The 11,513-nt window shown below is 45.1% G+C and overlaps 1 long non-coding RNA gene across 3 annotated transcripts; it reads right to left on the bottom strand.

Annotated features, from left to right (window-relative positions):
- Positions 1–6,308: 6,308 nt before the first annotated feature.
- LOC109750638 (uncharacterized) lies at positions 6,309–8,212 on the bottom strand. 3 transcript variants are annotated; one of them, XR_012188745.1, is made up of 4 exons: positions 7,851–8,212; positions 7,223–7,392; positions 6,854–7,126; positions 6,309–6,784 (listed from the first exon to the last, which is right to left on the bottom strand). It is a non-coding gene; the product is annotated as an uncharacterized lncRNA (long non-coding RNA). The 3 variants fall into 3 exon arrangements; XR_012188746.1 differs by having other exon boundaries at positions 6,854–7,076; XR_012188744.1 differs by having other exon boundaries at positions 6,854–7,392.
- Between the last annotated feature and the right edge of the window lie 3,301 nt (positions 8,213–11,513).

Genomic DNA, 11,513 nt, shown 5'->3' with positions numbered 1-11,513 from the left:
TCTCGCACAATGAATGAAAACTCGCAAAGTCGCACACAAATGATCTTGCTAACACGCACGTGTAGTTGCGACTATATATATACATACAAACGAGATCTCTTTTTTGCATATTCAAAGTTTAAGATTGCTAGCAAGGCCTGCCGCCTGGTAAAATGTACCAGAAAATCAAACCATAGGGTACAATTGTGATTTTTTACCATGGAAAAAAATTGGAGGCGAAACGATGAACTCATGTTTTCATTCGAACAAAAATATGGTGTTAGGTAATGTAAATGTTTTCAAATAGCACGTGGTTCACTCACGAAAGTCGTGTGTCCACTAAACCGTGGCCGATGCTCCCCCCTTCTCTGCCATGCGCGCGATCTGAGTCGTGTGTTCTGATTGGCCAGAACCCAAACCCCACGGATGGTACGTCTGCACCGTTGGATTCTCCTTGATCGAACGGTGATCCTCATCCCTTTCGACAACACATGTAAATGTTTTCAAATAGCCCCTCCCAAAAAATGTTTTCAAATAGCACACGGTTCACTCATGAAAGCTGTGTGCCTACCAAACCGTGGCCGATGCCCCCCCTTTGCTGCGCGCGCGATCTGAGTCATGCGTTCTGATTGGCCAGAACCCAAACCCCACGGATCATACGTCTGCACCATTGGATGCTCCTAGATCGAACGGCAATCCCCATCCCTTTTGACAGGAAATGCAGTCCGGCTAGGAATTGATTTATATGCCAAAATGCACCGTAAATGCCAAAAAATGTCTTACATATAGCACACGAGACCTGAAATGCGCCAGCAAATCAAACCCGTGGTATAGTTGTGATTGCTTTACGTGGGAAAAATTTAGAGGCAAAATGATGAACTCACGTCTTCATTTCAAAATTAGTACGTCTTCATTTCAAACGAAATTATTCTGTTTGTGCACACGAGCGCTTAGAGGCAACCTTTGCATAGGCCTCTCCGCGCGCACGGCGACCGGGGATATTTTTCACCCTTTTCACCTAGGCCGCCAACACCCCCCCTCCCACCGTCCGCCCGCGTTTCACTCAACTAGTCCACCGAATCTCCATCGCCAGCTCCCCCTCCCCCAGATCCACAGCAAAACCCTCTCCGGCGCCGTCGTGCTCACCCCAGCCATGTGCCCGCTCTTAGGCGTCAAGCCTACCTCCACTGCCATTCCCAACAAGCGGTGGCCCGTGCCTCGCCCTCTTTGTTTGCTCGCCAGCCACCCTCGAGCATATCGATGCAGTAACCCTCGCCTCTCTTGTGGTCCGGTCGGGTTTGCATTAAGAAGCCTGCTAGTTACTGCTCTCCATCGCGGTGAGGCATATTTCCTCGCAATCCCTCTTCCAATTTCGTTCCGTATGTTCCCAAATTTGCTATAAAATAAAGATGAGCGTATATATGTTCATTATCTACCTTCCTTACTACATATAAGATGTATTTGTTCCAATAAGTTACTGCCTATTTATAGATCGCAGGCGCCCGAGTCACACAAACTTAACAAATTAGCCGTATATTTTTCTAAATTATTGCATGTCATGTTTAGAAAGCTTGATACCAAGTTGTTAGTTTTATGCTTATCCTCCTTTCCTGAGTTTCGCATGTGTTCTCTGTAGATGCCAAGTAGCAGCGACAGCACTCATGCTTCAGGCGATGTATCTTCATCTGGTTTGGACAACCCTAGGTCTTCAGCAGATTGTGAGGGATCAAGTAATGTTGAACGGGATAGAGCTGCAACAATTACCCTTCTGGTCAGGACACGGAGGAACGCTCCAAGGAAGCCTACACACCAGCCTAAAGGTGTATATGAAGTAACCGAGATTGATTAAAGTCTTGGGCTCCAACTAAACCAGATAAAGCACGCACGAGGTTCAGGAGTGTGTGTGGATTTGTTGGCAGGGTAAGGCTCAACATTAATCTACCAGGGTTTCGGAAGGCTGACACAGAAACACAGCGAAGGATAGTCCGGGAGATCATGGATTACTTCAATGTTCCAGAGCAGTGGAGAATGCAGGTGGAACACGCTGCACTGAAGAAGGCTACGGATGCTTGGAGAAGCTGGAAGCACGTGTTGTACAAGAAGTACTTGAGTGAAGGCAAGGACCGAATCCCCGCATACCCCCAAATTACAAAGGCAGACTGGGCAAATTCAAAAGGGTCGGGGCAACCAAAGAGTTTGCTGAGAAGAGTTTCAAGCAATCGGAACTTCATAAGAAGAACATACACCCCCACCGTATGGGTGTGGCAGGATACTACGGCATGAAACTGATATGGGACCAGGAGGACAAAGCAGCAATAGCGGTGGGTGGGAATCCGACCTTGAGTGAAATCAGGGGCGAACGCGCCAGATACTACTTGCGGGCATGTGCAAAGAGGCGTGATGATGGAACTTATTACTTTGAAAACTCACGTGATGCCGAACTGTATCAAGTGATGTTAGAGGCTTCTAAGATCCCTGGAAGGCTCTACAGGAACTCAGGGCAATGTGACATTTTGTCCGTTGCTCTGGAAACAAAAGAGCCCCCTGGCCGTGCAAGGGGTATAGGTGTTAATGTCCCACACAAGAGGGCTTTCACACTCAGCAAAGAAGAGAGGCTCAGCATGAAAAAAGCGAGGAGTGAAATGAAGCAGAATGCATTGTATGAAAGGTTGAGGAAGGAGATTTATCTGGCTGTTCGAGAGGATGTTGAGGAGTCAATGATGATGCAGAAGACTCTAACACTGTCAGATAGCCAGCAGATGGGAGGGGAGGTGGGCATGGAGGATGCTGCTTATTGCGCGACAACACTGCACAAGAGTAGCTGTGCATCAGCTGGCCCCAGCGACACTGAGACTGCAGCTGCTCGTGATGATGCTATATCTGATCTATCTGGAATGAAAGACAGACTGAAGGGCGTGCTTACACATTATGAAGGTACATTAAAATGTGCAACAGCCTGGGTTTGCCCACCCTTCTTGGAAGATGGCCTCTTGTTGGACAATGTGCCATTGAAGCCGGGCTGTGTGAAGTGCTACGTGACTGAAGTAAAGCCTGGATTCAATGAATTTGCCCTGAAGAATGTCGTAGGAGACTTCGATGAGCAAAGGACCTTGGGAGAAACACTGTTACATGACATCAAGTGTCCACGAAAGGAAATAGAGTTCATCGATGAGATCACTGAAGCCCCGCCAAGAGCAACCACTGTCACCCCTCAACCGGTGACGCTCTCCTTGCCACAGCAGCTCTCGCGGGCTGATGCATCAACCTGTGATCAGCCGGCCCGACTTTGTGGCATACATGCCATGTCATCCTCCGCCCCAAAGCAGCAGTGGCAAGGCCTACAAATGCTGAAGACGCACCACCGGTTCAGATGCCGGCCACTGAAGCAGCGGGGGGAGACCCAGCTGCAGCACATGCTCAGCAGACCAACCTGGTGGAACGGAGTGCTATGCAGTCTGATACTTCGGAACCGCCTGCAAAGCAGTCTACAGGTCCAGAATCGACTGCTCATCAGTCCGTCGGTCCGCAGTCGCTTAATCAGCATACCAATGCGTCAGCACTTCCTGCTCAGCAAACCAACGCGTTGGCACGGCCTCCTCAGCACACCGATAAGTTGGCACCACCTGCACAGAAACCCGACATAGCTTCAACGCATGGTCAGCAGTCTGATGCCTCTGCTCCTACAGCCCAGCAGTCCGTCACAGCAGCACCGCCAGCTCAGCGATCCGGCATAGATAAACCGTCTGCTAAGCAGTCCGTCCAAGCTTCATTGTCTGCTCGGCAGTCTACCTTGTAGGCAACCAAACGTTCTGCCCGAAATGCTTCAAGTACCAAGAAGTAAGTTGCCAAAAAGGCTACACCCCCGAGGAAGCACGGCGTGAAAGTGAAGAGGAAAGAGAACGATTGCCTCTTACTTAAAGCAGTCATCGCCCAGAATCAAATTAACAGCAGCTTGTTCGAATCGGGGAGTAATATTACTTCTAATGCCATGGATGATGAAGAAGTACGTTTGTTGCTTGCTAAAAGTAAAGCAGACGTACTTCAAGCACGCTATTACGTCCATGGCCAGCCATTTCTTGTTGGCGAATACTTTGATGAGTGCAGCTCCAGTTGCCACGAGTTACATCAATATTGCATGGATCTAATGTCAGTAGGTCAGCATGGTTTGCTAGTCCACTACAATAGAGATCATTTCCGACACGATGTTGGTTCCATGTGAGTTTCGAGGACTTACATCTCTTCTTCAACTTCAACGTGCTCGATGCCAATCTTGTTAGATGCCTGATTTTGTAAGTACTTAACAAACTCTGATCAACTTCTCCATACAAGGTTGTAAATGATAAACCGCTAACTGCATTTTATTCTTCTCAGGGGATTGAACACGCGGAGAAGAAAAAGGGAGAGTGTGTATTTCATAGATCCTGAATTAGCAAATGGCACAACAATACATGGTAAGGACCTATGGGACTGGGCCATTAACACGGTCGTCCGTCTCTTCGAAAACACGTCCCATGCAGAATCATTTCTCTGGCCATATCATGAATGGTAAGTCAAGTAAACAACCACGCATACACATATTGTCTTTCAGGTTTCGACATAATTCGTAAGTACATGGCTTTTCTTAATATGTAGCAATCACTGGATATTGGTATTCATTCCAAACAAGAACACAGTTTACTACATCAATTCTCTCATAGTCAACAAACGCTCAGGATCTGACGCATCTTCAGCAATTCATGGATAGGTATTGAATTCTATGATGTTGAAATTAATTTCCATTCATATCTGGTTCAATAATTAATGTTGTCAAAATTCATCATCATTTACAGTGTGCTCGCATTGTGGAAAACTAAACCAGGGAACCTGTTCAAGAGGGGACTACCTCTGCAGCACGAGATCGTTTCTCCAGTAACACACTGAAATCCGTTATTTTTGAAAAATTTATCCAACAGTCTGCAAATAACTTTCCTTATGCTAGTTAAATGTTCAAGCTTCTAAACAGACCTCTTTCTATTTTGTCCAAAGAAAAAATAATACATCTAACACCAGTTAGGTTGTTCCTAATAGGACAAATACATGACTAATTCTGTACAAAAGATTTCAGTGTCCTCAGCAAGAAGCAGGGACCAACCTTTGTGGATACTATGTTTGTAGACACAGGATCTCCATCTGCAAATCTGCTGATAGTTGTGACGATCCTTGCGAATTAGTACCAGTAAGTCTATCTTAACTAATATCTTCTACTCCACTCATATGGCACATTCTGATCTTCAAAATACTGTAGCTCATCTTAAAACCGAGGACCCCTGAATCGCTCCCGGCTGGTGAATTGTTGATGGTTCAGAGATTTATCAGCGACTTCTTCCTGGATCACTACATCAATCCCACTGGTGATAATGAAGATTTCAGCATGCCTTCTCCTGAAACATTGAGTAAGAGTTAGCTGCTAAACATATACGCATGGATCCATTGTTTTCCATCTAATGAGGTCTTTGTATTTCGTACACTATGATTAATTATGTAATGCATATATGTGTGGACAAATCATTGGAATTTAGCTACCATATGTTCAATTGCAATTGCTGCGAAATCCGAGGAATGTTCTCCCCGTGGACACTATTTATTCAATTGAATATTGTGGCGAATTTGCTTTTTGCGTGCCAATTCAAAATGCGATATTTTTGTTTATTTGTTCAATTGAATATTGTGGCGAATTTGCTTTTTGCGTTTCGATTCAAAATGTGATATTTTTGTTTATTTGTTCAATTGAATATTGTGGTGAATTTGCTTTTTGCATGCCGATTCAAAATGGGATATTTTTGTTTTAACCTGGCAATTGCTCCGCACACGGTTCAACTAAATGAGTGTGTGCAATCCACATTGGAAAGCATACGTCAATCGTAGCGGAACCGTCGGTGATACACAGCAGATCGCAAATGATTTGCAGCGCTACTACATGTGCGTAGGGTCTCCGGAACCGTTTTTGATATTGCGTTATCGCACACAAGAACTCGGAGTAAACCGTGCCCAATAGAAAATACAATCCCAGTCGTAATTTTTTCAGGAAACGGGTGGGATCCCAACGAAAAGCACACGTCACTCTTGTGTCAACCGTCGGTGATACCCAACAAATCATAAACGGTCTGCAACACTTGTATGTGTGCGAAGGGGCTCCTGAACCGTTTGTGATTGAACATTATCGCAGACGGTAATTGTTGGGAAACGTGCGATGGAGTCTTGCATGGCAAACGGGGTACGCAAAAAACTCGTGTGCGATGGGGCACAAATCGCACACCGTTCATATGTTGGCCCATGTGCCTTACATACTGTTTCCCAAATGGTTCATTACGACAGACCGTATGGTTTCACTGCGTCATTACAAATGTTTAATCACTGATACCACACGTGCGAAAGAATTTAGTGTGTGCTGCATTGCACACGATTACATTTTGGAAGGCCTCTGGATCACTTCTCCATATCCCCGACGGTTTCTGGGTCGTGTGGGAAGGACACCTTATCGCCCACACTCACTTGGCGACGGTCCCAAATGTCGTCGCGGAAAGGGGTTAAAAACCGTTTGTATAGAACCAACGCACACTAGTGTTATTACCACGGACTAATATTAACTTTTTGATCCCTGTATATTCCAACAGACATGACTATGAGCAGCCATGATATTTTATTCCTACCGTTTTATTTAAGTGTACTTACTCAATTTGAAGTACATTATCTCGAATCTTGGAAATCCCATGGGTTGTCTCCATTTCTTCAATATTCCCTATATAACTTCCTGCCCCAATGACATCTGCTAAGTAAGGTGGTGTTAATATGTGGTGAAGATTCAAGTTCATAATTTAAACAAATACAATCGTACCGGAAAAGTACATCCTCTGGCCATCTCTTGTGGAAAGAACTTCAATACTACAAAACATGGAACTTTGTTATGCTATTCTGATATTTTTAAGTCCTTAATCTCTTGAATTTTTGTTGTGTGCAAGAAGTTAATAATCTTGTCGCCTTCGACTGTATTGAAATTCATGGCAGGTGTAACCTTAAAATTCTCCATCATGTATACTAAACCTTCTTGGATCAATGGCCTGAAATTGTTAACCATATGTTTCATTACCTTGGCATGTATCATAGTGCCCTGAAACATTATAATGCAGCGAGAAGATGCATTGGTATCTAAATCATAGTGACCTAATTATGTTGGAAAAATATATCCTTTTACTAATAAACTGACCTGTTCATCAAGCAGTGTCATGTCAAGGCTAATTAGTTCATTGTTATTGAGGTTAACGACGTCCCATAGACTAATTACTCTGACCTTCACTTTCCAGGAATCCTTCCCATTGTTAATCGCATCGAGCATATCGTATGCCATTGTTTCAATGGAAAACAAAAGAATTTGACCTGTAAGCGAACACAATTTTGAAGATTAGAACTTGTTATAGTCTCAGCCAAATCAAAGACTTTATAATTGGAGAGAAAGATTAGTTTGTATGACATAGGAAGTGCAAAGCCTAACAATGTGATTGAACCAACGAAAAAATAATCGTTAGAAAACTGGGTGAAAAGCAACTAAACAGAGGCAACCGTCGCACCAAACAGGAGAAGCTTGACCAATGACGATGCTGACAAGGAACAGAGCGACCTTGATTTGAGATGGTCTATGTTAGGCTACATGCTTAATTTATAAGCTAGCCTTATGGGCTTAGTTCTGCTCGAAGCCGATCTCCGTGATGGAGCATATGTGAGAAGATTATATTTGAAACTGAATACCTAGATTTTTTTTAATCCAATCTAGCAAAAAAATCAATGTGAGAAGAGGAACCTGATCCACATGAGGAAAATAATTTTAACGTGATAACCTCATTGAGAGCAAGAGATCCATGCCCCAACGTCCTTGCTTTTTTGCGGATCCATGCCCCCACGTCCTTGTTGCAATTTGAGGTAATGATAGAAGAGTCCTTGCTGCAATTTGACGTGAGGAGAGAAGAGACCCGAGAGTTTGAGAGAGAGAGACGTGATTAAGAAAGGGATCCATGCCCAAATTCCTTGCCCCAATTTGAGAGACATGGATCTGGTCATCATGAGGAGATGCGGAGAGACCTGGGAGTTCGAGAGAGAGAGAGAGAGAGAGAGAGAGAGATGAGAGATCGAGAAAGAGATTACGATTGATTTAGGTCTCTTTTTTGTGAACAAAGGTTCTCTTGTTTTGGTTATGGAAGAGACGGTGGAGAGCGCTATGAGCCTTTTGTTTTGACTCAGCTGTCGAATGATGCTGGGCTTTGTGAATCACTCTGGTTAATAGGCGAACTTAATTTTTTCAGCCGCAAATTGTATGGGTTAATCTAGACCGTAATAACTCGGTCCCATCATTAGATGTACGAGTCCTATTTTCTAATTAATGTGGGAATTATTAGGGAGTCTCTAATTAGTAGAAGTATAAAAGTATAGATAGATAGATAGATAGATAGATAGATAGATAGATAGATAGATATAGATAGTACTATTAAAAAAGCTAGTACGTGCTTAGATGGGGTGCTAAAGTCTATTAAAGAAATTAGCATTCCTATTTAATTCTTTGACAACTAAACTCCTTCATGCTTTGGGTAAACTTCTCTCATTTAAGTTTTTTTAGAATTACATCTCATTTAAGTGTTTTGCGTATGTGGCATGGTTAGAGCGTGGTTAATAGTATAGCCAACTGCTGGCTATATGATGTTGGCCATATATATTGTACGTATATAATGTGAAGAAACGAGTGGTAGTACTACCAACTACAAGATGAACTGTAAGAAATACTAGTATGTACGTACTGAAGAGTTAAAGTAACGAGAAGGAACATAACATAGTTCTGCTGGGGGCTGAGCACTACACACCCCTCAAACAAAACTAAGCACCCTGAAATTAAACTAAGCAACTAATCCGGTAGACACAGCATTAGAACCGCCATGAGCAACGACACTGCCGCCTTACTCGGACTCCTTGTCCACGTGCTCGACTTCGTCCTTGTCCCTCTTCCTCTTGGCCGATACTTCTTTGCTTGAACCGCACACTTGGCTCTCGCTCTTCATCCAACCCTTGTAGATATTGAAACAAAGGTAGGCATCCATGGCAGCGTACTGTATGTGGTCTCTATCTAGTACATTCCACTGCCATGTAAGATGAAACTCGGGCAGAGGTTTTGTCAGTTTACCGTATGAAGGATCAACCATGGCTCCTGCCAGGGTCAGCATTGAAGGCTGACGAGAGGGCACCAGCCCATTCTTCTGGAGGTCGAAGGGCTGGCCTACAAAGAGGCCTATCCGACTCAGGACTCTTCTGTCGTTCATAAAGTCTACAGTAACGAATTTGACTTTGCCGCCCGCGAGGAAGTTCTTAAAATCCTCGCACTCAACGTTGGCATGGCATATGTGGTTGACCAAGCACAAGTTATGCACGCAAACCTGGATCACGGTAGACTTCTTCCTCTCTTCCTCCTTTAGATTCTTCTCTTTTCCTAGGACTGTGGTGTACTCAACATCTAGCCTGGCGACCCACTCATTACCATTTGACTTTTTGAACATGCGTCTGAAGCGAGCAAGGCATCCTTTCACCGTCGCGGAAGAACGGGTGTAGATGATGTCGAACTCATCGCCGGTGATGGTTCTAACCTTGTAATCACCGCCGATCATGGAGATTTGGGACTCCATGGATTTGGGAGGAGGGTTAGGATTAGTGCAACTGCTGTAATGTGAAAGGACGGGACGAGTAGGTGTTGGGAATCGTTGCATGGAAAACAAAATAATTTCTACGCACACGCAATGATCTATCCATGGAGATGCATAGCAACGAGGGGGAGAATGTGTCTACATACCATCCGTAGTCCGTAAGCGGAAGTGTTTGACAACGCAGTTGATGTAGTCAAACTTCTTCTAGCTCCGACCGATCAAGTACCAAATGCACGGCACCTCCGAGTTCTGCACACGTTTAGCTCGGTGACGTCCCGCGCATTCTTGATCCAGCAAGACGTCGAGGTAGTAGATGAGTTTCGTCAGCACGACGGCGTGGTGACGGTGATGGTGAAGTGATCCTCGCAGGGCTTCGCCTAAGCTCCACGAAGATATGACCGAGGGTGTAAAGTATGGAGGGGGCGCCGCACACGGCTAGTGTGACACCCCAAAATTTTGGCCTCATTTTATTTATTAAAATGTTGCCAGGAAATAAAACTTTTCCAAATTGTCAAGTTTTACCTTTTGTGATTTTGGATTTTTGCCTCTAGTGGGAGAAACCTTCAAAGGTATTGTTGGATTTGTTTACTCTCTTTTATAAAACCATTATTTATCAGTGGATTCAAATGTTGCAAGATTTATTTATTCAAAAAGCTTTATCTCTTTAAAATGATTCCTTTTGCATTTGGGGCCTATTTGCACTACAACCACTTGACAAATGCTTTTAAAAATTCCACCAAAATTTGGGGATGTCATGTGATGTTTCCACATCACTTTTATGCAAAGATACCTTCTGGCCATTGGAGATTTTGAGCTCTACACCAATTTTTCCAATCTGGTCCAGTAGGCACTTTTGCACTGCAACCCATTTAAATATTTCTTCAAAAAATCTTCCAAGTATTTGGAGATGATAGTGGATGCATACAACTCATCTTCAAGCAAAAACCCAATGATGTTCTTTGGAAAATTTGAGTGGATCAACCTCTTTTGCTTTCTGGTCCAAATTGGTGATTTGTACTGCAACCATATTTTTCCTTGCTCTAGTGACCCTGAGCTTTCTCCTACTTGTAGCCCTCCCTACCAAACTCTTAAGTCCAAGAGATTGGGCTCATTGGAGGTTTTGAAGTGCATGCCCTAAACCCTTCTGTTTTCTGTCCAGAACTGGAGTTTTGCAAAGCTTGCACTATCAACTTTCTGTTTTTGCCAAACTGACCCTACCACTATCTCCTGTGTCTAAGGAGGCACTGATCTGGAGTTTTTGGCCACTCCAAGAGTTGCCTATGTGCATCTGGCATTCTGTCGAACACCTGGTGTGCACAGCCACTTTTGGCAAGCTCTCTGGTTTGCACTATGGACTTGAACCCCTGACCTACCCACCTTGTCCATTGAGTGCCTTGCTACCCCTACCTCCGTCCTGTGTAGTGCCAGCTCCACCCTCGAGCTCTAGAGCGCGCTGGCATTGCGTCGAACAGGTGCCGTGCGTGCTCTGGGCGCGCCCAGAGCGCACGTTTTGCACGCGCGCGCACTACGCCGACACGCCGCACTGCCGCACGCGACGCGACCCGACCCTGGCTCCCTCTGCATCGCTGAGCCACGCACTAGTCGCCCCCCTGCTCCACGATCTCTCTGGCGCCCTGCTGCGCCGTTGGCCGCGCCCTGGCGGCACGCCGGCGTCGGCAGTGGCCTCTGCCATGTTCGGCGCCGCCCAAGCCACCAGCGCACGACAGCTGCCCCGGAGCACAGGCCGTGCTTATCCTCCCGCTCGTCGGAACGCGTTCGTCGCCGCCACGATGCCCTGCAACTACAGGAAAGCGGTCG

Source organism: Aegilops tauschii, chromosome 7 (assembly GCF_002575655.3).
Source record: "Aegilops tauschii subsp. strangulata cultivar AL8/78 chromosome 7, Aet v6.0, whole genome shotgun sequence".
Classification (NCBI taxonomy): Eukaryota; Viridiplantae; Streptophyta; class Magnoliopsida; order Poales; family Poaceae; genus Aegilops; species Aegilops tauschii.
The sequence above is the reverse complement of the archived record's forward strand: the minus strand, read 5'-3'. Positions and strand labels throughout refer to the sequence as shown.